We start from the raw sequence: 24675 nt of genomic DNA, 5'->3' as shown, positions 1-24675 counted from the left end.
ATAAATTAAGTTCAATTAATCATATTACTAAATAACTCCCACTTAAATAGACATCCCTCAAGTCATCTAAGTGATATGTGATCCAAATAAACTAACCCATGTCTGATCATCACATGAGATGGGGTAGTCATCAATGGTGAACATCTCTATGTTGATCATATCTGCTATGTGATTCACGTTCGACCTTTCGGTCTCCAGTATTCTGAGGCCATGTTTGTACATGCTAGGCTCGTGAAGTTTAACCCAAAAGTATTCTGCATGTGCAAAACTATCTTGCACCCGTTGTATGTGAACGTAGAGTCTATCTAACCCAATCATCACGTTGTGTCTCGAAACGACGAATTGTACAAATGGTGCATACTCAGGGAGAACACTTTTACCTTGAACTTTAGTGAAGGGATCATGTTATAATGCTACCGCCATACGAAGCAAAATAAGATGTATAAAATATAAACATCACATGCAATCAAATATGTGACATGGCATGGCCATCATCATCTCGTGCTTTTGATCTCCATCTCCAAAGCATCGTCATGATCTCCATTGTCACCGGCTCGACACCTTGATGTCCATCGTTGTGTCGTGGTTGTCTCGCCAACTAGTGCTTCTACAACTATCGCTAACGCATAGTGATAAAGTAAAGCAATTACATGGTGTTTGCACTTCATACAATAAAGACACAACCATAAGGCTACTGCCGGTTGCCAATAACATACAAAACATGATCATCTAATACAATGACATTTATCACATTATGTATTGACCATATCACATCACAACATGCCATGCAAAAACAAGTTAGACGTCCTCTACTTTGTTGTTGCAAGTTTTACGTGGCTGCTATGGGCTTCTAGCAAGAATCATTCTTACCTGCGCATAAAACCACAATGGTGATTCATCAAGTTTGTTGTTTTAAACTTCTTCAAGGACCGGCCTTAGTCAAATACGATTCAACTAAAGTAGGAGAAACAGACACCCGCCAGCCACCTTTATGCAAAACTTGATGCATGTCAGTCGGTGGAACCGGTATCATGTGCGTGGACATGTAGGTTGGTCCGGGCCGCTTCATCCCAAAATAACGACAAATCAAAATTAGACATTGGTAGCAAGAAGTATGACTATCACCGCCCACAACTCTTTGTGTTCTACTCGTGCATATCATCTACGCATAAACTTGGCTCTGATACCATTGTTGGGAAACGATGCATGGAAAACAAAAAAATTCTATGCACACGCAATGATCTATCCATGGAGATGCATAGCAACGAGGGGGAGAGTGTGTCTACATACCCTCGTAGACCATAAGCGGAAGCGTTTCACAACACGGTTGATGTAGTCAAACTTTCTTCGCGGTCCAACCGATCTAGTACAGAAAGTATAGCACCTTTGCATTCTGCACACGTTCAGTTCGGTGACGTCCCTCGCCTTCTTGATCCAGCAAGACATTGAGGTAGTAGATGAGTTCCGTCAGCACGACGGTGTGGTGATGGTGATGGTGAAGTGATCTCCGCAGGGCTTCGCCTAAGCACTACAAAAATATGACCGGGGTGTAAACGGTGGAGGGGGGTGCCGCACATGGCTAACAATTGATTTGGTGTCTGCTTGGTGCCCCCCTCCCACATATATATATAGGTATGAGGGGGAGGGGAGAGGCCAGGGCACACCCTAGGGCTGGTCGTCGGCCCCCTAGGGGCCATGCCTTGCCCCGCGCCCCTGCCATGTTTTCCCAAGGGGGAAGGAAAGAGGCGGGAGGGAAGGAAGTAGGAAATCCTAATCCACACTTTCCTTTCGCTTCCCCCCTTTCCTTCCCCTCCTTAGGCCGGGCTACTATGGAGGACGCACTAGCCCCTTATGGCTAGTGTGTTTCCCCTCTTGGGCCATAAGGCCCATATCTTTTGCCGGGGGTGCCCGGAACCCCTTCCGGTGACCCGATAAGTACCCGGTACCCCCTGAAACACTTCCAGTGTCTGAATACCATCGTCCTATGTATCAATCTTTACCTCTAAACCATTTCAAGACTCCTCATCATGTCCGTGATCTCATCCGGGACTCCAAACAACATCCGGTCACCAAATCACATAACTCATATAATACTATATCATCATCAAACGTTAAGCGTGGGGACCCTACGGGTTTGAGAACTATGTAGACATGACCGAGACACCGCTCCGGTCAATAACAAATAGCAGAACCTGGATGCCCATATTGGCTCCTACATATTCTACGAAGATCTTTATCAGTCAAACCATTATGACAACATACGTAATTCCCTTTGTCTATCGGTATGTTACTTGCCCGAGATTCGACCGTCGGTATCTTCATACCTAGTTCAATATGGTTACCAGCAAGTCTCTTTACTCGTTCCGTAATACATCACCTCGTGACTAACTCCTTAGTTGTTTGCTTGCAAGCTTCTGATCTGTATTACCGAGAGGGCCTAGAGATACCTCTCCAATACTCGAAGTGACAAATCCTAATCTCGATCTATGCCAACTCAACAAACACCTTCGGAGATACCTGTAGAGCATCTTTATAATCACACAGTTATGTTGTGACGTTTGATAGCACACAAGGCATTCCTCCAGTATCCTGGAGTTGCATAATCTCATAGTCGAAGGAATATGTATTTTACATGAAGAAAGCAATAGCAATAAAACTGAACAGTCATTATGCTAAGCTAACAGATGGGTCTTGTCCATCACATCATTCTCCTAATGATGTGATCTCGTTATCAAATGACAACACATGTCTATGGTTAGGAAATTTTAACCATCTTTGTTCAACGAGCTAGTCTAGTAGAGGCATACTAGGGACACGGTATTTTTATGTATTCACACATGTGTTTTAAGTTTCCGATCAATACAATTCTAGCATGAATAATAAACCTTTATCATGAATCAGGAAATATAAAATCACAACTTTATTATTGCCTCTAGGGCATGTTTCCTTCATTTTCGTCAAGGGTAACCGACACATGGCATCCACCATAATGGGTCGCCATTAAGCTATCGGGTTCCAGTTTGGATCCGATAACCCGTTAATAGCCCTGACCAGTGGGGATTTTCCACGTGTAAAATTCTAGAGTATCCACGTGTCAGCTTAGTGCTGGGACAGATGTCATCATGTGAATGGACGGGATGCGCCTATGATACATCGACACGTGGCATGGCCCAACAGTGGCCCATTCAGGTCAATACACTACTAGGGAAAACCTTATACACAGAACATTAGCAGTAGCGCGGGCTAAAAACGCATGTTGGTGCTAATTAGCAGCAGCGCGGTGTTTTAAACTGTGCTACAGATACAGTTATAGCAGTAGCGCGCCCGAGTACAAAAGCGCTACTACTAAAATTCCCACGGCCTAGCCGATAGGCTACACATAGTAGTAGCGATCTACGTAGAACCGCGCTACCGCTACTTGTTTTGTAGCAACGCATTTACGAACAAAGGCGCTACTGCTAACTAAAATAAAATTAAATGGAAAGAAAATAAAAAAGAGAAGGAATAGCAGTAGCGCTTGTTAAGAAATGCGATATAGGTACCGTAGTAGAAGTGCACTTCCTGGAACGCGCTACTGCTACTTTTAACTTAACCGCGCGGTTCGTTCTTCCCCCACGACCACTTCCCCCAAATCCCAACTCCTCCGATGTCGCTGCCCTGCATCGCCGTAACGACAAGTCTTTTTTCGTAATTAAGCATGACATCTCCTTCATTCTCTTCAACTTATAATTTAATTTTTTTACTATTCTACTAGCGTATCCCCTGCCATGCAAGAGTTTTTGTCTTGGATAAGATAGGTTTCAGTCGTACTATGGAGGTAAAGAAAGTTTACTTGAAGACCGAGCATGGTTATATTTTCCACGCAAAATTATACAACGAAGACGACTACACCTATTTTGGATGCAAAACTTGGCGAGCACTATGCAAGACTTATGCATTTGAGCCTGATATGGTTATCACCTTTGATATTCGTCCGGAAGATGATATTGAAGGTAATACCGACATCTGGGTCGATGTGCAGACGCCTCTAGTTATACCATTATGTGAGTTTCTTAACCATATTTATGTCTTTGATATTGTTTATTCAAAAATAGTTGACAACTAATTTCTATTGTCAGCTTATTTCCGTTCAAGCAAACATGACCAGTGCTTGGTAGACAGGACCTACTACTGTCCCGGGGCTGAACTAAACTGCGAGGAGCTAAGTCATTGTGTTTCATGGCTTCAGGATCTTGATACTGTCAAGAAAAATTTTCTTCCTGCACTTAGAAATGTTAGTACTGAAAACGTGCGACCAATAGTGTTTGTACTAAACTACGGTCACATCTATTTAAGAAAGATGGTAAGATTTTTACTATTTGTCCTCAGTTCATCTTTTGCATACATTATTTTTAAGCTAAACTTCATTGCTAAGTATGTTACTATACGATGTTCTTCAATAGGGACTCCCGATGAATGTTGTGCCTGATCGGATCGAGACTAAAGGTACCATGAATATTGTTAGCTTACGGCCAAGATATCCTACAATGCACTTTAGTGCATTTAGGATTTCTTATAGCGAGGAATGCTTAATAGTGAAATACTGGAGCAAAATTGTGAATGATCGCAGAGAAGTACTAGGGGGCAGCAATCAAAAGCACAGCCCACGATTAGGAGACAGGTTCATCTGCATGCTCCAACTTGATGAAGGAGGAGTGCTATACATGCTTTATGTTATTTTACCTGAGAGAGAGCAGCAGGAGTGATTAGCTAGCTAGAAATGAGTTTGAAGAAGATGATGTGCTACACTATGACTATGATGATTAAATAGCTAGTGTTCTTGGTAATGACTATGATGATTATTATTAGCTAGTGTTGGTGGTGATTAGATAGCTATCGCAGCTAGTGTTGGTGGTGATTAGCTAGCTAGAATGAGTTTGAAGATGATGATGTGCTACACTATGACTATGGTGATTAAATAAATACTGTTGGTGGTAATGACTATGATGATGATTAAATAGCTTGTGCTGGCGGATTAGATTCAAGTGGAAGCAACATGTGGTGCACATCGAAAGTACTACTAGTCCAAACTAGATCAAGTTTGGATTAGTAGTATACTTTTGACATGCACCACATATTGCCTCCACTTGAACCTAATCCACCTTCATTTAACACACTATTATGAACATAATGATATAAACCTCATAATTGGTATTGTACCAAAATTTGTATAACGTCGTATAAATACAATAAAAATGAAAAAAGAGTACTAGTAGCGATGGATAAGAAACACGCTACAACTAGCTAGATTAGCAGCAGCGCGGGACAGAACAAGCGCTGCCGCTATGTGTCTTAGAAGTAGCGCTTGTCGCATGCGCTACTGCTAAGTAATAGCTGTAGCACCTTATTGGTAGCGCGGCTGCCCGCGCTACTAGTGGGATTTAAACCCACGCTACTACTAGGGTTTTCCCTAGTAGTGATAGGTCGTCCCGTTTGACTTAGTCAAAAGGTAGAGGCCCAGCCCACCGAAGGCCTGTTCGCATATAGCCCATTTACAGCCCGCTAACTCACGGCTTGTTATAGCCTATCCGAATTAGGCCTAGTAGCGCCATATGGGCCGTCCAATATGATTCTAGCCCATTGTAACTTCCGGCCCATGTATGGCCCATGACGTCTTTCGGCCCGTATGAGGCCCTTTCTAAATCTTGGCCCATAAATGGCCTGTGGTGAAACTGGCCCATAATGAACAATATATAGCTTTATACCCATTAACGACCCATTATTCCATTGGGCTGTTTCAACCTGTGTTATATTTCGGCAGGGCCCAGTATTATTGGGCTCATTTCTGGCATTCGATTACTTACGGTATGTTACTGGCATGTTCCGCTTGTGGGCCAAATTCAGCAAGTGGTTAAAGTCAGCCCATTTGTGGCCCTTTAATCCGTTGGGCTGTTTTCATGTCATCATCAAATGTTGCCCATTAATGACCCATTATGCCTGACGTTGGAATTAAGCCCATTTGTACACATGGGCCTGTTAACGGCGCAAAAACAAATGATTCCCATTATAGCCCATTTACGGCCCATATTGCGGTCCGTTAATTGTCCACGAAAGTATGGCCCATGTTTGGCCAATCGATCATGCGTCCCGTAGAAGTCCCATTCAATCTATGGCCCGTAGAAGGCCCATGGATCATATGGACCTTAGGAGGCCCACCAAAGTAGACAGCAGGACCATGGTTACAATGGTCAGTATGTTGCCCATGCTTACTGTGGCCTAGTTCTAAATAAAAAGGTTACCCCGGAAAAAGAATTGCATCGACTACCAGCATAAAAATAAATAAGACAATAAGGAAATAAATAAGCAAGCAACTTATGCTAGGCTATTACGACTATTACAAATATTACATCCATTGGGCATCGAAGTTCGCCACCAGTGCAAATATAGTGAACAAAGCAGCATATTACATACACCGGGCGTCTAAATTGGCCACCAGTGAAAATAAATGCGGCAGCAAAACAAGTCCAGAACTGAAACCACTTCAGAAGAGCTCAAGAAACGATATCCTGGATACCCACCATGCTGGCAAGAAGCTTAGCAAGCTTATTAGTTTTCTCTCATTTGGCGTTAAAATCATCCAGAAAGTATGCATCCGAATTTTGCAGCAACTTCCTCAGTCCTTCAGCTTCTTGCCGCAACACAACTGACTAATGCCTTTCAGCTTGTAGCTGAGACTAAATAAGCCAAAGTAATTCAGGCAGCAAGTTCAAAGAGCTTGTGTCTGGCCAATAACTCGAACACTACATCAAAGTAGGACCTTGGGGTTGTCTCACTGTCTACAAGATAGTTTTTATCACCTTTCTTGGAGACCAACACGGTTCTCTCACTATCTTGAACCTTATCTGCATTACTTTCTCTACCATTGCATAATGGGGCGCTCTTCTCCAATATCCTGTTCACATTATATAAGAGAAAGAAGAAGACACATCACAGGCTTAGCATGTAGTATATGAAACTCATTTTGATAAACCGGTTCAGTTGTAAGGTGGACAGGATAACACCATGAAACAAACATATATCTATGTACTATGGTCACTGTATTGTCCATATCATTCTAGTTTATGTTGCCAAATCAAGATAGAGACACAGTTCAAATCATATATTTTTAAAGACACAGCAGCATAGACAGAATATAAGTGTGGGAAACTACACAACGCTGGCAACACTTGTAATGTGCATGACATGAGAACATAACTATTTATACAACTGAAACTGAAATCAACATAGAGCAAGAAGTTAGAACTGCAATCCAGTTAAGGAAATAGGTTTAAAACATACCTGTTGCACCATTGGAGTTTTAGTTGGATCCTTCAAATTCGAAATTAGTTGGTATGAGTAAATATAGTGATGCAATAGCAAAGGAGTATAGACCATAGCTGCGGAAGCTGACCTAAGAACAGTTGCTCTTCTACTTTAAACGTGGAGTTTGGGTTCATTGTGGTGGTCTTCGTGCTTTGGGCACTGCAGTTGCTTTACAAACTGCCTGTGTGGGGGTACTCTATGGTGGACATGGTGCTGTGTCAACTAGAAGTGGGTTACTATCCGCTGGGGTTGGGGTTAGATGGGGTGTATCTGGTTCTCTGTCCAACGGTGTAAGTGTACAATCTGGAAGAGTTTCGATTATGTGTGGTGGGGCTAGTTCGTGGGCCAGTACAACCATGGTTCTATCTGCATCCACGGGTAGCACTGTCTTTTTTGAAGAACGGGTTTTACTCCCTTAGATACTGCCATCACACCTCCAATTCAAATGGCTAATAAACAAGAAAAGAAATTGAAAGTATAGAGATTGTATGATAGACAGATGTGGCAATTCACATATATGTTGTCCAACCAAATAGGGCAGCATGACACACTTTCACATATATGATGGCAAACTAAAAAGGATAGCATGACATAGTTTCAGATATATGATGGATAACTTAACAGGATATGATGGCATAATTCAACATATGCTGAGTATCTAAACAAGATGACATGACAAAACTATATGATGTCTTTCTAAAATAGGCTGGGATGAAATAATTCACATACATGTTGTCTAAGTATACAAGATGGGATGATATAATTCACATAATTGATTGATATACTAAGCAGCTGGCACTCGCATGTATGATCTCTAAACTAAGTAGATGGCATTGAATATTGTCTATATGATGTCTAAACTAAGCAATGCAAGACACCATGTGCATGATATGAGAAATATAAGCATTGCAAGTTAGAGCATACACCTCAGGTGGGATATAGGACTGGTCATCTGTCTCTGAATCCTCCTATGAGGAGCTACCTGTAACCATCGAGATATATGCTTCAACAGGTACCATTGCCTGCTCTGAAGACCTTGTTTTCACTCCTGATTTTTCCATAACCGGCTCAAATGGCTGATACACATGAAGAGTAGTTCAATATACACAGATTGTCGACAAATGGAATACGTAATGAAAAAAAGATGGCATGAGATAATTCACATATATGATGCCTGGCTACATAGAGGTGCATAATTCAGATATATGATAACTAGCTAAAAACATGGCATTGCATAATTCACATATCTGATATAGAAAGAAAACAGGAGGCATTCACACAAAGCATGTCTAATCTAAGCACATGGCATGGCAATGCAAGACACCGTATGCATGATATGAGCAATATAGCCCTGCCAAGTTAGACCATACACCTTGGGGGAATACGACTGGTCATCTCTCTCTGAATCCTCCTTCGAGGAGCTATCTGTAACCAGCAAGAAATCTGCATCGACATGTAGCACTCACTACTCAGAAGACCCTGTTTTCACTCCATATTTTCCCATGACCGACTCAAATGGCTGATGCACAGGAAGATTAGGTGAATATTATAAACATTGTTGACAAAAGGAATACATTATGAAAAAATATGGCACGATACAATTCACATATACGATGACTAGCTAAATAGGATGGGATTGCATGATTCACGTATATGATGCCTGGCTAAAGAAGATGGCATTGCATAATTCACATATACTCCCTCCGTTCCTAAATATTTGTCTTTTAGAGATTTCAAATGGACTACCACATACAGATGTATATGGACATATTTTAGAGTGTAGATTCACTCATTTTGCTCCGTATGTAGTCACTTGTTGAAATCTCTAAAAAGACAAATATTTAGGAACGGTGGGAGTATGATATAGAAACCAAACAAGTGGCATTCACACAAAGCAAATCTAAACTAATATAATAACATATAATATGTATAATGTAAGAAATGTGAGGCACCATATGCATGATATGACCCACATTAGCATGCCAGGTTGGAACAAACACCTCATGGGGTAAATAGGAGTGGTTGGCTCCCTCTGAGTCCCCCTCTGAACAGTTATCTTCCTCTAGAATACAATCTGGAATGGGGTGAGGGGGCCCGCACTTCGCCCACCATGGAGCGGCATCTGCATGACATTATATTCCCACACAACGGTCTTCTCCTTTTCTCTACATGTTTAGTACGATTGTGTACAATAACTGACATGCACAATAAAAAACATAGTTAGATTATGTAAAGCCGAAGGGGTGCATGCAGAAATCAAGTCGAGTGGATAGACCCAAAACTAATGATAGCAGGCAGATGATAGCTTCGGTTTAAAAAGATGGACAACGGATCATCTACTGTTTGGTGCCCATCCAACATGAACCACATAGAAGACCCCAGATGAACCAGATAGTAGACAGATACTATTCGTTTCTGCCTCGATATGTGCCCCACGGGTATTTTAAAACTCAAGTTTGAACATTAGTTTTGACCTGACTCGAAGTCTCAGGGGTGAACAAGATGATAAAGTAACATGCAATAATAATAGATGTATAATGTAAGCAGACATGAAAGAGTGTGACCTCTCTTCTGGAAACATATAGTCCTCAGGTTCATCTGCTCAGTCGATGATGGTAATGCAGTTGGCGTGGTTTTCGGCAATGGGGAAGATGACCTGAGGCTGTGAAAGAAGGTCTGCAGGGGAATATCTGCTGCAGTAAACACTTCCGTCGATGGTGCACCTCAGGTGGGGTGGATGACGGCACGACAGGAGCAGGACAAAACACATAGAGTTTTCTTTAACACCTATATGAATGAAGTAAATCTGTAAGGGCTCCTTAGAATTGGAGGATTCTAAAAATGCAGGGACAGGAAAACACAAGAATAGGATAGGAATGCACGTGCAAAATAGAGCATTTGCAAACATAGAATTTCTGTCAACCTAGGTGTTTGGTTCACATGAATTGGAAGAACACAGGAATGGAGAAACATGGTCAAATTAAAGTCAAACCAATGAAAATGTAAAATAATAATCTTATTATGCCAGTAGTGCAATTAGTCCTGTGCTTCATGCATATTAATTTGAAAAGGAAGTCCAAGTGGATATTAAAATTCCTACATTTTTTCTTTCAAAGAGACACCAAAGGAAAAAAATCCTCTAGTTTTGCTTTGCTCCATTCCTTCTAACCAAATGCACGATTAGTAGAACCATAGTAAAGTTTATAATTCCTATGTTTTCCTTCACTTTTTCTTTGAACCAGTGGCGATTCTAGTAGGCAGTCTTCAACAGGCAGAAGCCTGCCCTCAAAATATTTTGTGAGCTTAGATTTGGTCCACATGAGTATCATATATTGGCTATCTTGCTAAACAGATTCAAATTGTGGTTCAAAGAGCATTTAGTTTTCTCCCTGTTAACTTTGTGACCAGATTCATTTATTTCTAGATTTGCATCTGCTTTGAACCAAAGGTTCCCTGAGGGATCAACATGAATGCAGAGTAACAAAGTGATGCGATGAGTGTACAACCTCTTTGGCATAGCCTTGTCGACCTCAGCATCATTGGGTTGGATGTGGAGGATGGTGACACTGGTGTGACTGTCGGAGGCAGGGAAGAAGATCTAAGGTCTCTAGAGATGGCACCGAGGGTACTGCTCCGTTGTGATGGACGGTTCCGTCGTTGGAGCAGCTCCGGTGAGGTGTACGACAGCAAGGCTGAAGCATGACAAGACAGACAATGTTAATCTAAAGTGGGACTCTAATAGCATTTGCAATAGATGATGTAAAATACAACACCAAAATGTGCTAGATGTAAAATGCATCAGCCGCGCCATGGCCGTTTCGACAAATGCTATAAATACTGTTCACTCTAAACTTAACTGAAGAAACTGAACTTTACAGTTGAAACTGAATTTTACTGTCGAAACTCCTTGAACTAGTAGCAGAGCACTTCAATAGAAATTTAGGGCGTCAAGCACTAGTAGCAGAGAAGCAGTGATCTAAAACAACAACCGCTTGAGCAGGGAACGCACTAGTAGAGAGCAACTCATGCAGTAGCACCGCGAGCGAGTGCTAAAGCAACAACTCCTGTAGTTGCCGCAGGTCATGCAGTAGCGCAGTGCGAGTGAGAGCAAGAGCAGAGCAGAGCAGTAGCATGAACGAGAGCAAGAGCGAAGCAGCAACAGCGAGAGCGGAGCAGCAGCGCGACTGACAACAATAGCAGAGCAGAGCAGCAGCACGAACGAAAGCAAGAGTAGTGCTGCAGTGTGACCGACAACAAGAAGAGAGCCGGAGCAGTAGCAACATGAGCGAGAGCTGGAGTAGCATCAGCTAGTGCTGGTGTGGAAGTCGTCACCGAGGAAGCAACGACATGGAGGAGAGACGCCGTGGAGGAAGTGGCCGGCGACGGTGCCATCGATGGAGACCCGTCATGGCTGCTCGGTATCGAACACCGGCAGTCCCGTGAGATCGAATAAAAGATAAAATGCAGCGGTGAGTGCAGAACCTCCTTGGTGGCAACGAGTAGGCCTCGGCTTCATCGGAGGAATTGGTGAGGGCGATGTGGTTTCGGTGGGGCAAGTCAAGACGATGCTATGGGGATGAAGGTGGCGCGATAGACGAGGGGAACGTCGGGGTAGCTTCTTGGAGGTGCAGGACGAGGCAGCTGATCTGACGGGACAATGAGATCGACGACGTATCCTCATCTGGTGCGGTGGATGAGGTACGTAGAGTTGTCACTATTGTAGACATCGTCAGGGAAGATTCTCCGGCTGGCGGCTGTCGAGAGGCCGACGGAGGAGCGTGGGGTTTCGCGGGTTTGGCGGCCTTGGTGTACGAATGGGGGCGAATGGGAAGGTAGGGGAGCCATGGCTTAGGGACGCGCTTTACCAAAATCTGGGGTAAGTTATGAACATACCCCCACCGGTTTTGACCACGCAACATCGAGGTGGCATTTCTGGCTGAGGGGTAGAAGGGGGATTTCATGTGTCTTGGCTGCGGAACCAATTTCGGATGAGGAGGGAGTTTTCACGCGCGTTGAAATTTCAAGATAACAAGGCGTGGCGCAGGTTGAAGAGGTGGGAGTTTCACAACAGAAGAGACAAAAGATACTCAAGCTTGAAAATTTCGGGATAACAAGGCACGGATTCCATGTTCGGCAGAACAAACTTAACGTGTGCAAAAAAAGACAATTCATACAAGACACAAGAGAGTCATGTCCCCTTCTACTATTGCTAGAAATGCCATTGAAAAAACTACAAGAAAAATGTAAAAAAATCAGGAGAACAAGATTAGTATGTATAGTACCAAATCAATTCACACTTCCCTCAACGACAACAAAAAACAAATCAATTCTGACCACAAGAAATAGTCATATCCCTTTTTATATGATTAAAAATGCCAGGATCTTGAATTTTAATTTTTGAATCCACGTTATGTTCAATTCAAATATATCATTAGGTGATCTTGCAGTTTATAATGGATGTAGTCCTACATTTTGATCTTCCATCTTATATGAACATTTTACTCCACCCTATGAATATATATATTATCGTCTACCATATGGACTAAATTTGAATCAATTTTCCTTATTTGAATACAATTGTTGTCAAGTTATACCACCATTTTTAAATATTATCTTGATAACAGAAAACATGCATATAGTAGTAATCATATTTCAATATGAACTACATGTACCATATGATCTCCAATTCAAATATATGTATCCATTTTATGTTGAATTCAAATCACAATACATTGGTCTAGGTAGCAAGATGTTCAGGATAATCTAAACCATGTTTTCATATATATAAATTTTGGTCGAATTGGGACAAGTTTTGGTATAAGCTTCTTGCAAACCGGAGCTTCTCTCAAGAAGCCTCATGGTTCCGAGAGGGAACATGTCACCTTTGTGTGCGAAACGATATACGCTGCCTCCCCCTGATTTTCTTTACAGAGGCAACATAGAACTATATGAGTGCTCTATTAAATTTTGGAATTATTTCGGGTTCTTTTGGCCTTCTTATACATAAATTGAGTTTCTGGTCATTTAATGTGCATAATTCAAATTTGAACTGCAAGCACATGCTCTGGTGCACCAAAGTTGGTTGAAAAATCACATGTGTGTCCTTGGGTGAATTTCTAGATCATATGCAAGAAATGGGAATGAAATTCAAACACCTAGGCATCGTGGCTTGGCCGAGAACATTGAGAAACATGGTTTTTAAATTCTTGTAAATCCAAAACTCGCCTGAAAATCATGAAACTTGGCATGGTGTCATGTCATGGCACTAACATGTTGTGGTAAAAAATTTGGCCAAATTGGAACAAGTTTTGCTATAAGCTTCTTGCAAACCGGAGCTTCTCTCAAGAAGGCTCGTGGTTCTGAGAGGGAGCGTGTCACCTTTGTGTGCGAAACAATATATCCTACCCATGCCCCTTGATTTTCTTTACAGAGGCAACATAGAACTATATGAGTGTCGTGTTAAATTTTGCAAATATTCCGGGTTCGTTGGCCTTTTTATACATTAATTGAATTCCTGGTCATTTAATATGCATAATTCAATTTTGAACTACAAGCACATGCTCAAGTGCACCAAATTTGGTTGAAAAATAACATGTGCGTCCTCGGGTGAATTTCTAGGTCCCATTGAAGAAATGAGAATGAAATTCAAACATCTGGGCGTCATGGCTCGGCCGAGAACATTGAGAAACTTGGTTTTAAAATTCTTGTAAATCCAAAACAAGCCTGAAAATCATGAAACTTGTCATGGTGTCATGTCATGGCACTAACATGTTGTGGTAAAAAATTGGTCGAATTGGAACAAGTTTTGGTCTAAGCTTCTTGCAAACCGGAGCTTCTCTCAAGAAGGCCCGTGCTTCTAACAGGGAACGTGTCACCTTTGTGTGCGAAATGATATACGCTAACCCCCTTGATTTTATTTATGAAGGCAACATAGAACTATATGAGTGTCGTGTAAAATTTTGGAATTATTCCGGGTTCGTTTGGCCTTTTTTATACATTAATTGAGTTTCTGGTCATTTAATGTGCATAATTCAAATTTGAACTACAAGCACATGTTCCAGTGCACGAAAGTTGGTTGAAAAATCACATGTGTGTCCTCGGGTAAATTTCTAGGTCACATGCAAGAAATGGGAATGAAACTCAAACATCTGGGCTTCGTGGCTCGGCCGGAAACATTGAGAAACTTGTTTTTTTAATTCCTGTAAATCCAAAATACGCATGAAAATCATGAAACTTGGCGTGGTGTCATGACACGGCACCAACATGTTGTGGTAATTTTGTTGTCCGATTTGCGAAGGCGCACACATTAACAATCAACAATGTCATTTTGGAAGAAGTGTTCTCATGTTACAATCGGAAACACAAGTATTATTGAAAACATGGGCGTTCTACTTACCATTTACGTGCCGCCATGTGTCCCCTTTTTTTTGGCTAGGAGGCGCGTGCGGAATAGCTATTTGAGTACGGGAGGCGTCCGATCAGACCCCTGCGCATGCTTATCGGGAGGAGAGCCCTTTGACCTCCATCTGCCACCCACCTCTCTCCCAAGGTCTCCATTAATGGCTCACGAGCCCCTATTCAATGGTGTGGCTATGTCTCACTCGACTAAGATTTAAGAGAGAGAGAGAGAGAGAGAAAAGAAAATCTGAAAAGAAAAATTTGCACGGATCTTGATGTAAGATCCGACGGACCTATATAGCATATACTGTGACTTATAGCAAGACTCGTGAATATATAAGGAAGACAATGGATAATAATTGTCTTGCATATTTAGGAAGATAATTTAAAAGCCACATGAGGCTACACCCAAAATACGCAAGGGCAAAAGAAGAAGGAAGACGCATACAACGATCTGGCTCGCTGATCTCTACTTTCTTGATGCGCTGCAGGTCGTGAAGACTAGTTCTCACAGCAAGCGGTGATGACCTCTTTCATCAGTTTCATGTCCTCAATATGCTGCTTGGCAGCATCCACGGATTCCTCCACCAGCCTTTCGTGCTTGATGCAGAGCATGGCATTCTCGTCCATAAGTTTCTTGACGATGATGCCCGTCCTCTTCAACAAGGCAGTAGTCTCCTCCGTCTGCTTCGCCCTTCAAGTGATCTTCACCCTCAGCAGGTCACGCTTGGTGCGGAGCTTCACCTTGTCCTCCCCTAGTCTTCGGCTGACGGCGGTAGCATTTTCAAACGAAGCATTCATCTCATCCTACAGCTTCATCCAGCCGGAGATCCGACCCATCAGGCCATCGAGCATAGAGCGCATGCGCCTGTGAGAGTCCTCGCCTGCCCATGAGACATTTTCCTAGGCCGCCACGGCATGGGAGGACCTCCCAGCTGCATTCATGACGTGGCATGGTTGGACTAGTCTGCTACATCGACGGTGTGGCGGGACCTCTATGCCGCTTCAGCGGCGTGGCGGGACCTCTATGCTGCTACAGCGGCATAGCGGGACATGTCGGATGCTTTTGCGGTGCGGCAGGAGATCTCTTGTGCTTCCGCTTCCATGCTCGCCTCTCCCTAGTAGTAATCTCTCGACCCAGAACTCATGCGAGCCATGCAGACGCAAGGGAACGACTATGAAAGACTTGTATGTTTTTGTGGATGAGTTGAGGAAGAATGTGCAGTCATCTCGGACTAGGTAGTATTTATAACTGAGTACTAATACGCTCCTAAGTGGGAAACCATTTTAGGTTTTGATCAGCATGAACAGGTTTGCAATTAAATATAGCATGGTAGTAATTTGGAATGTGACGGGACGCACACTCAAAATTTATTGATGGTTCTAGGGGTTGTTTGGGTTTAGGCCTAGCAATGCCACACTTTGCCATCCAATGTTGCCAAACTTGCCTAAGGTTAGTTCTTCAAAATGAGAGCTAGAAGTTGGCAAGCCTAAAGGAATCTTGCCACATTTTGTGTGTGTATGTCATCTCGGGCCCTAGTGTGGTTTGCCTAAGGTGTGGCTTGAACCAAACACTCACCGAACTTGGTCAAACTTGCCTAACCTTAGGTGTGGCAACCTTTGGCAATCTTTTCACAAACCATCACTATTCCCGGATGGTGTAACTTGGGCACACGTTCTCGACCGCGTACATATCGTTTGCACCATAGGGTGCACCGCAATAGGCGATGTCAGTACATGTCTTGTTCCATCAACCGTGCGCGCTTGTTATTACCATCGCGCACGCTTATTTTAATTACTAGCAAGATGCTCGTGCATTGCGGGGAACATCAAGATGCATTTGTATGAGTAGTTTATCTTGTGGGAGAAAAGATGAACGAGGGAAGGCCTTATTTGCAAATGTGGAGATGTGTGTGGGTATCTTTTTGCAAAATTGCCATAGTTTCCTTCCTATCCGTCAGATATAAATCAAACAACCTATATTGCAGGATGGCAGGCACACCATCATCACCAACTATGTTATTTATAAGAGTAGAGATAGAGAAAACATGGAGGCTCAGCTAGAGGCGTGATGTTTTGGTTAATGTGCGGGTCGCACACGACACCAACACGACACGAGCTTCATCTGCCTGGTGCACAGTCGGGTGAGTACTACTAGTAGTAGTAGTTCTTTAATGTGTCGCATCAACTCGCACAAGTATGCAACAATTCCTCAAGCATATAAGCAGCTTATACTCCTTACCCAAAGGATCTTTATATCCAATAGACACAAAATATCCCTTCAACAATTCCTCAAGCGAGGACTTTAACTGCTAATCTGATGTCGAAGTAATTGCTGCATTGGCACCAAAATCCACCATCTCTTAAGCTACTCCCTATATTAGCATATTACTAAGATAAACAGAATGCACTATAGAATCATTCAAGTGGTGAGCTTGACAAACTGAATGTGGAGGGACACCATCCTTGACAACCCAGCCCCGGCCAGTAGCTCGGGTGGCACTGTGAAGAAGGTCAGCTCCTGCATTGCGATGGCACCGGGCTCCTTGCTGCTTGTCACCTCGATTTCCACCTTGACGGTGTCGGTCGTCCCTTTGGGCTCCCCCGGCAGGTCGATCGCCCACACCTTGGCCGCGCAGTGCGACGGTGGAGATGCCCCCGCTCTGATGCAGACGACTGACATGGCGACAGGCGCGCTGATGTCGAGCACGCCGCCAACTATGAAAAACACGCGACCGTCCTCCTCTGTGAACAGCAAGCACCGCGGCTCCAACACCAGAACTTGCAGCTGGAGCACCTTGCCGTACTAGATCCTGTGCACGGGCATGGGATGCACGCTGCTGGTGTGGTGGGGGAGCGCTGGCGGGGGGCCTTCATAGCCGCAGACGGGCATGGGGCATTTGTAGGGCACGAGCGGACACACGCTCTGGTGATTGGCGAGCTTGTGGTAAGTGTCGTGGAATTGTCACGGCAGATGTCCTAGCTGAAGGACTTAGTCGCAGGGCCATCGCAGCTAGGTTAGCTTAAAGGGGTTAAGTGGGACAAAGGACACAGAGAGTTTATACTGGTTCGGCCCCTTGCGGTGAAGGTAAAGGCCTACTCGAGTTTGGGGTTGTATTGTTATGGTTTCGATTACCAGGGAGCGGATACAGCTGAGCTAGTTCTTGATCTCTTGTTTCTTGTCCTAAGCCGCCACCGGGTCATCCCTTTATATACACAGGTTGACGCCCGACGGTTCATAGAGTCCCGGCCGGCTCATACACAACCTGTCCAGCTCGGTGACTAACTACGCATACCTTACAACACAAGTCATACATACATGGCGGTTCATCCTCCTGGGCCTCAAGTCTCTTCTGGGCCTTAGACCGTCAATGTGCTCATATGACCCGCCAGCTTCATTGGTAAACCGCCAGTGGTATTACCCGGCCCCTCCTGGGCGGTTCATACCCAATAGTCATATCCCCAACATTAGGCCCCAGGTTGATTTGAACTTGTTCATGTCAATCTTCCTGACCTGTCAAAATCTTGCATCGCCTTTATTTGATAAACCTTGCTATAAACCGCCATGACGTAAGCTCACAGAAGTTTCTTAAGCCGCCATGACGTCATTCCACATTAACTTCATATGTGTCCCATAACATCTTTAATTGATCCTTATCTTAATAAACGTCCCGAGAATCAAGGCGTCCATATAGCCATATGATGATTTTGTCCTCCTCAATTCCCGCACATGCCTTGCAGCCACCCCCTTATAAATAGGGGCAAGGGGTCTTTATCATTTTCCCCTTCGTCTCCACCTTCATCTTCCTCCTTCGCAAAGCCGCTCCAGTGCTCGAACTCCGCTGTCGCGACCTCCGACCACTTCAACAAAGTAGGCCACTGCATCAACCTAATCAGACCAGAAAACTCCGACGAGCCACCACAGTCCATTTGCAACTGTAAGTACTTCTCTCCCTCCACTTCAGATCTGTATTAGGGTTCGGGTTTGTTCGTCGGTGTTTCTTGCTCTTCTTCGCCGTTTCCTTCAACCTTTGCGGTCTTTAATCTGGATAGACCACAAACCTTACGCGGAAGTAATTCTAGCATTCATTTTCATCATTAGAAAAACATCTCCCCGTGGATGATCTCATTGAAACTTCCACACTTTCCACTGTCGCCGCCTTAGGTTTAGAATTTTACGGCCTTTTCAGAATTGTGGTAGATCCAAAATTATTGCTCCATCTCATAAAATTAGTTTGTCCAACACTTAGCCAAATTTGAAGTATTGTAACTGCTATGGCAGCTTATACTGCAAACCATGTGTCGGCATCTTGGGAACGGGGGTCCCCAGACTTGCCTGCCTGCGGCCCACGGCGTGGCTCCACCAGCAGCCCTGTACGGCCCGTCTTCACCAGCGAACACTCAAGACACTCGCGAGGGGCCAAGCCTCGCGAGGCGGACGATGCAAGACTTCCTCGAGGGCAGCCTCACCAGGCTGGCTCGCGAGGGGCGGAGAGATCAAGGCGAGGGGCACCTCACAGGGTCCCTATGACGCAAGCCATGACAACCAAGGCTAGGTGGGCGCCAGCGCGCGCAGCATACTCATTTCATCTTTGGTGCTAAAGAGGCAAGCGCAGGCGAGGAGTCCCGAGGCATCAGGCAAAGGTTTCCATATCGGTGCAACAAGACCAAGACCAGCAGGACGGTAGGACAGAGGTCACCATGGAGCCCAGGACGACGTCACCACCAGAGCCTTTGGTAGGCGAAGACCACCTTTTGTCAGGATAACTTGTACTAGTTGTCTGCCTTTGAATTTGGCCGTTGTTGGATCCCTTCCTGCCTACTTTTGGGAAGAGGACCAAGGCCTCTATAAATAGGAATAGCCATCACAGTAGCTAGGAGGAGAGACCATCTCAGATCAAAGAGACCATTCAGATCATCCTCAACCACCCAAGCTCTGCGAGCTCTAGGACGCCTCTCCTCGGGAGGTTGTTCTTCCCTTGTACTCGTTCATCCTCAGCCCAAGAGGCAATCCACCACACCACACTGGAGTAGGGTATTACACCACATCGGTGGCCCGAACCAGTATAAACCCTGTGTCATTTGTTCTGCGAGTTCGACGTGCTGAGCTTTGAGATTGTGGTGAGAGCGTGAGCTAGGGGGAGGGGAGATCTTCGTGCGCACCCTAGAGTTCGAACCTTAAGGGTTTTGCCGGAACCCAAAATTCGACATTTGGCGCGCCAGGTAGGGGTGCGTCGAAGCATCTCTTCCATCAGCAGACCCGCCAATGCTCTGCAGCGCCGATGTCCGGCGACACGAGGGCCGACGCCGACCATTGGGCGGCATAGTCCACCCAAGAAGACCTCAACTCCATGCTCCAGGCGGCACGCGCACCACCAAATGCTGCGGGGCGCGGGCAGCGTGGTCCGTGCCTTCCACCCTTACCCCGCGGCGCACGCAGGCCACCGCAAGGTCCTCAAGCTACACCGCGGTGACGGAGCCGCACACCTGATGGGAACAAGCGAACATGAGGGCCGCGCTCACAGTGGCGCGGGCGCTGCTGCGGTGCCGACTGATGGAGAGCGATCGAGATGCATTGCTGGAGCGCGTTGCTGAGCTGTTGGATGTCGTAGCCAGGGGTGTGCCACCTTTCTGCTCCTTGCTTACGCCTCAGGCTACGGCCGGAGCGCACGGTGGGCCTCGTCGCGCCCGTGCGCCCCTAGGCGCACCAGGAGGTTTCGTCGGCACCGGCGCAACCAGCGGCACCGGACACCGAACCACACCTGTAGCTCCCCCGATGGGCGCAGGCATAAGCATTGTCACCCACGGTCCCGGCAGGATGCCGCCCTACCATCCTGAGAGCGGCACGCCGGTCCAAGCGACATGGAGCGTGGGGCACTTCAGCGAGGTTTCTGGGGCGACGGCTCCAGAGGCCTATGTGCCCTGCATGATGGACCAGGAGTACACGCCAGAAGATGACTCCGGCTCGTTTCTCGAGCCGGGTTGGGAAGAGGAGACGCTAGAAGTTGAGGCCTTCCAGGAGCCACCCAGGAGCCTCGCCGACCACGCCGGCGACAATAGCTACAAGGTACCACTAATCTCTCATGAGCAGGCTAATGCTAACCATGGGTTGCAAGTGAATCAGGTCACAGCGGTGGACGACGGCCCCATCACGACAGCCCCCCTTCCACTAGGGGAAGCGCACTGGGGGCTGCATGGGAGGAGCCGAGAGCAAGGCCCCTCCCCGCACCGCATGGAGCAAGGCATCGCCCGGAGGTAGGTCCTCTACCGGGGAGGCACTGGCGAGCCATCCCCCCGGCAGAGGGCCCGTGGTCGCCGAGGGCACCGCTAGCGTCCCCTTTGCCCCTTGGCGTCGTCCTGGTTTCTGGACGCCCCAACGGTGGTCGAGGATGACGCAAGGTGGGGCCCTCGCCTAGTGATATGAAGCAAGGCTCACGCCTATGAAGGTCTCCGCTCGTGACACTCTCACGTAATAATGAGTGGTGTTGTACACGCCCCGGAGTCTTCGGAGTGCCGCCCTCGGGCCTCGGGGGCTCCCGCCCACGTCCTAGTGGATGCACCATGCTCCGCGCTGGCCGTCGACACTGTCCCCCAATAACTATGCTCACAGCCAGTGAAAAGCACTTAGCTCCGCGCTAGTGGGATGTGACACCCCCAATTCAATCATACACTAATCATAGACGCATATGTGTACGATCCAGATCAAGGACTCACGGGAAGATATCACAACACAACTCTAGACACAAATTAAAATAATACAATCTTTATATTACAAGCCAGGGGCCTCGAGGGCTCGAATACATAAGCTCGAAAACACAAGAGTTAGCGGAAGCAACAATATCCGAGTACAGACATAAGTTAAACAAGTTTTCCTTAAGAAGGCTAGCACAAAAGTAGCAACGATCGAAAAGGCAAGGCCTCCTTCCTGTGAACTCCTAACTACTCCTCGAAGTCGAACTCCACGTAGAATCAACCTCGGGATCCTCTGGCTCCTGGACTCCAACATATGATTGCAATAACCGGGAAAAGGGGAAAAAGAAGTAGGAAAGCAACCGTGAGTACTCATCCAAAGTACTCGCAAGCAAGGATCTACACTACATATGCATTGGTATCAATGAAATGGGTAGTATATGTGGACTGAACTGCAGAATGTCAGAATAAGAGGGGGATAGCTAGTCCTATCAAAGACTACGCTTCTTGCAGCCTCCATCTTGAAGCAGTAGAAGAGAGTAGATGGTAAGTTAAGCAAGTAGCATCGCATAGCATAATCCTACCCGGCGATCCTCTCCTCCTTTCCCTGTGAGAGAGCGATCACTGGTGTCAGATTTCGGGTTCCGACAGACCCTTAAGGTTCGAACTCTGGGGTGCGCACGAAGATTACACCTTCTACCTCACCGTCTCGCAAAGATCTAGACTACTGAAAGAACTGCACAAGAGACACAAGGTTTATACTGGTTCGGGCCACCGTTGTGGTGTAATACCCTACTCCAGTGTGTGGTGGGTGGATTTCCTCTTGGGGTTGATGATGATGAACAATACAGGGAAGAACAGCCTCGCGAGGGTCTGCTCTTGGCTGGGGCGATGAACTATTGGGAGGAGTTCAGTCACCCTTCTCTCTCTCTCTCTCACTCACTCACTGCCTTACTCTCACTCGTCGGCCCCTTGTTATGTGGGTGGCTGGTCCTATTTATAGAGGCCCTGGTCCTCTTCCCAAATATCAAGCGGGAAGGGAGCCAACAATGGCGGGCTAATTTGAAGGGGGACAGCAAGTATCAGCTATCCTGACAAAAGCAGTCTTCGCCTGCGCAAAGCTCTGGTGATGACGCCGACTTGGGCTCCACGGTGACCTCCGTCTCGTAGTCCTCCAGGTCTTGGTCTCGTTGCACCGAAATGGCAACCTTTGCCTGATGCCTCGGTACTCCGCGGCTGCGCTTGCTCCCTTTGCACCAAAGAGGAAAGGAGGACGCTGCGCGGGCTGGCACCCGCCTGGTGCCCCGAGTCGTCATGGCTTGCGTCACGGGCTCCTCGTGAGGTACCCCACCTTGATTTCTCCGCCTCCTCGTGAGCCAGCCTGACGAGGCCGTGCCTGAGGAAGCCCCACGTTGTCCGCCCCGCGAGGCTTGGCCCCTCGCGAGGGTCTTGAGTCTTGTGTTGATGAAGATGGGCCGTGCTGGGCCCCCTTTGAGCCACGCCGTAGGCCGCAGGCAGGCAAGTCTGGGGACCCCCGTTCCCAGAACACCGACAGTAGCCCCCGGGCCCAAGGCGCGCCCGGACTTGGCCGTGCCGAGAGGCGAAAGGGCAAGGGCAAAGCGCCGCGGGCCCTAACAGCCTGCGGCCTTGGGCGCCGCGTGGCGGTTGATGGGACGTGGGCGTCTCCACTTCCCCATGGCGCCTCGGCAACTGCACGGATTGGACAAGTCCCTGCATGCAAAGCGGGTCATAATTACCTGAGATCGTGGGGGCCGTGGTTGGCCATCGCCAGCCATAAGTACGGGCCGGCGCGCGCCCTTCCAGTTCATTCCCCCTTGCTTCTCCTTTTTCTTCATGGCCCCGTCGAGGAGGTTCTCGGCCGCTGAGAAGGGGAAGGCTTGCCGGGTTGAGCCCGCCTCTCCCCCACCCAAGCGTGGCCGAGGGCGCCCTCGCAAGCATCCTGTGGCCACCACGGTGGCTCCCTGCGGCCGTGGAGGCGATCTTCAGCGTGGCGACGAGCGGATTGCTGCAGCCGGGGGGCGCGCTCCGGCTGCACGTCCCCCCAGGCCGCGCGTTCGTGCTGCTGAAGTGCTGCCGGAGTTCGTCGTGTGGTCGGCGGAGCCGGCTAGCACCCGGCTCCCACTTCCTCGCTTCCTCCTTGGCGAGCTTCCGGTCGGCGCCCCGGGCGGCCTCTGGCTCCAGGCCGACGACTGCTGCAGCCGGGCCTCATGGGTCTCCCTGGAGGTCTCCACGGCCGGGAGCTTGTCCCTCGCCCGCGGTTGGCAGACGTTTGCCCGTGCGCGTGGCCTGAGCCGTTGGTGCACCCTACACTTCAAGTTCGACGGCGACGCCACCCTCTACGTGAGGGTGTTTGGGGAAGATGGTCGCCGCGCAGGGTGTTGCCCCGAGGGTGACGACCGCGGCTGGGAACCCTGCTCCGGTGATGATGGAGGGAGCAGCGCTCGCGCGGCTGGCGGCATTCGGGGTTCCTCAAGCTTCTCCGATTCTTCTTCAGGCGGCGACTCCTCTAGCGGTGGCCGCGATCAGCCTCCATGCCGTCGTATCTGCTTGGGGGTGGCAACGTTTCCGCACGCCGCCGCGCCCTGGTGAAGCGCGAGAGGGAGTCCGCCTGAGCTCCGGAGGCAGCTCGGACCTTCCCCGCAGGCCGGTGTGAGGCGATCCGCGCCGGATTTGTTCCTCATTTTCCCTTTTTTCCTGCGTAACAAAGACAATAGTGCGGAGCCCCACGGGGGCGTGTTTGGGTTATTGCTGTTAATCATCGTTTTGCTTTCGTTACCGTTCCTTCCGGCTATGTGCCCGAGCATGGATAGTTCCCGACCCCGGCCGTGGGGGGGGGGGGCGACCGACCCAGGCCCTTTGTTTGTGTCGCGGTGCCCGTGGGGCATGGACTGGAGGGATGCTCCTGTAAGGGGCCCAGGTCGCGAACTCTTTGAATGACTAGGATAGGAATGCTCGCGAGGGCGCTCAGCTGCCCCCCTCGCGAGGCCTTGCGCAAGAGAAATTGAGGCAGGAGAGCAAAAATCGACGAACCACAAACCAATGACGGCGATAACTTCAATAAGACTTCAAATGCGAACAACAAGCCAACTGCGGAAAGCAAATGAAAAAGCCGCGTCCGGCACCTAATCTAGTCTTCGACGTCTTCTCACCAGCGTGGAGCTAAGTGCTGCCACTGGGCGTGGGAGGGAGCCCCAGGGCCTGAGGCCGGCGCTCCTGAGACTCCGG

The sequence above is a fragment of the Triticum urartu genome, chromosome 4, assembly GCF_003073215.2.
Source record: "Triticum urartu cultivar G1812 chromosome 4, Tu2.1, whole genome shotgun sequence".
Classification (NCBI taxonomy): domain Eukaryota; kingdom Viridiplantae; phylum Streptophyta; class Magnoliopsida; order Poales; family Poaceae; genus Triticum; species Triticum urartu.
This window is presented reverse-complemented; position numbering follows the sequence as displayed.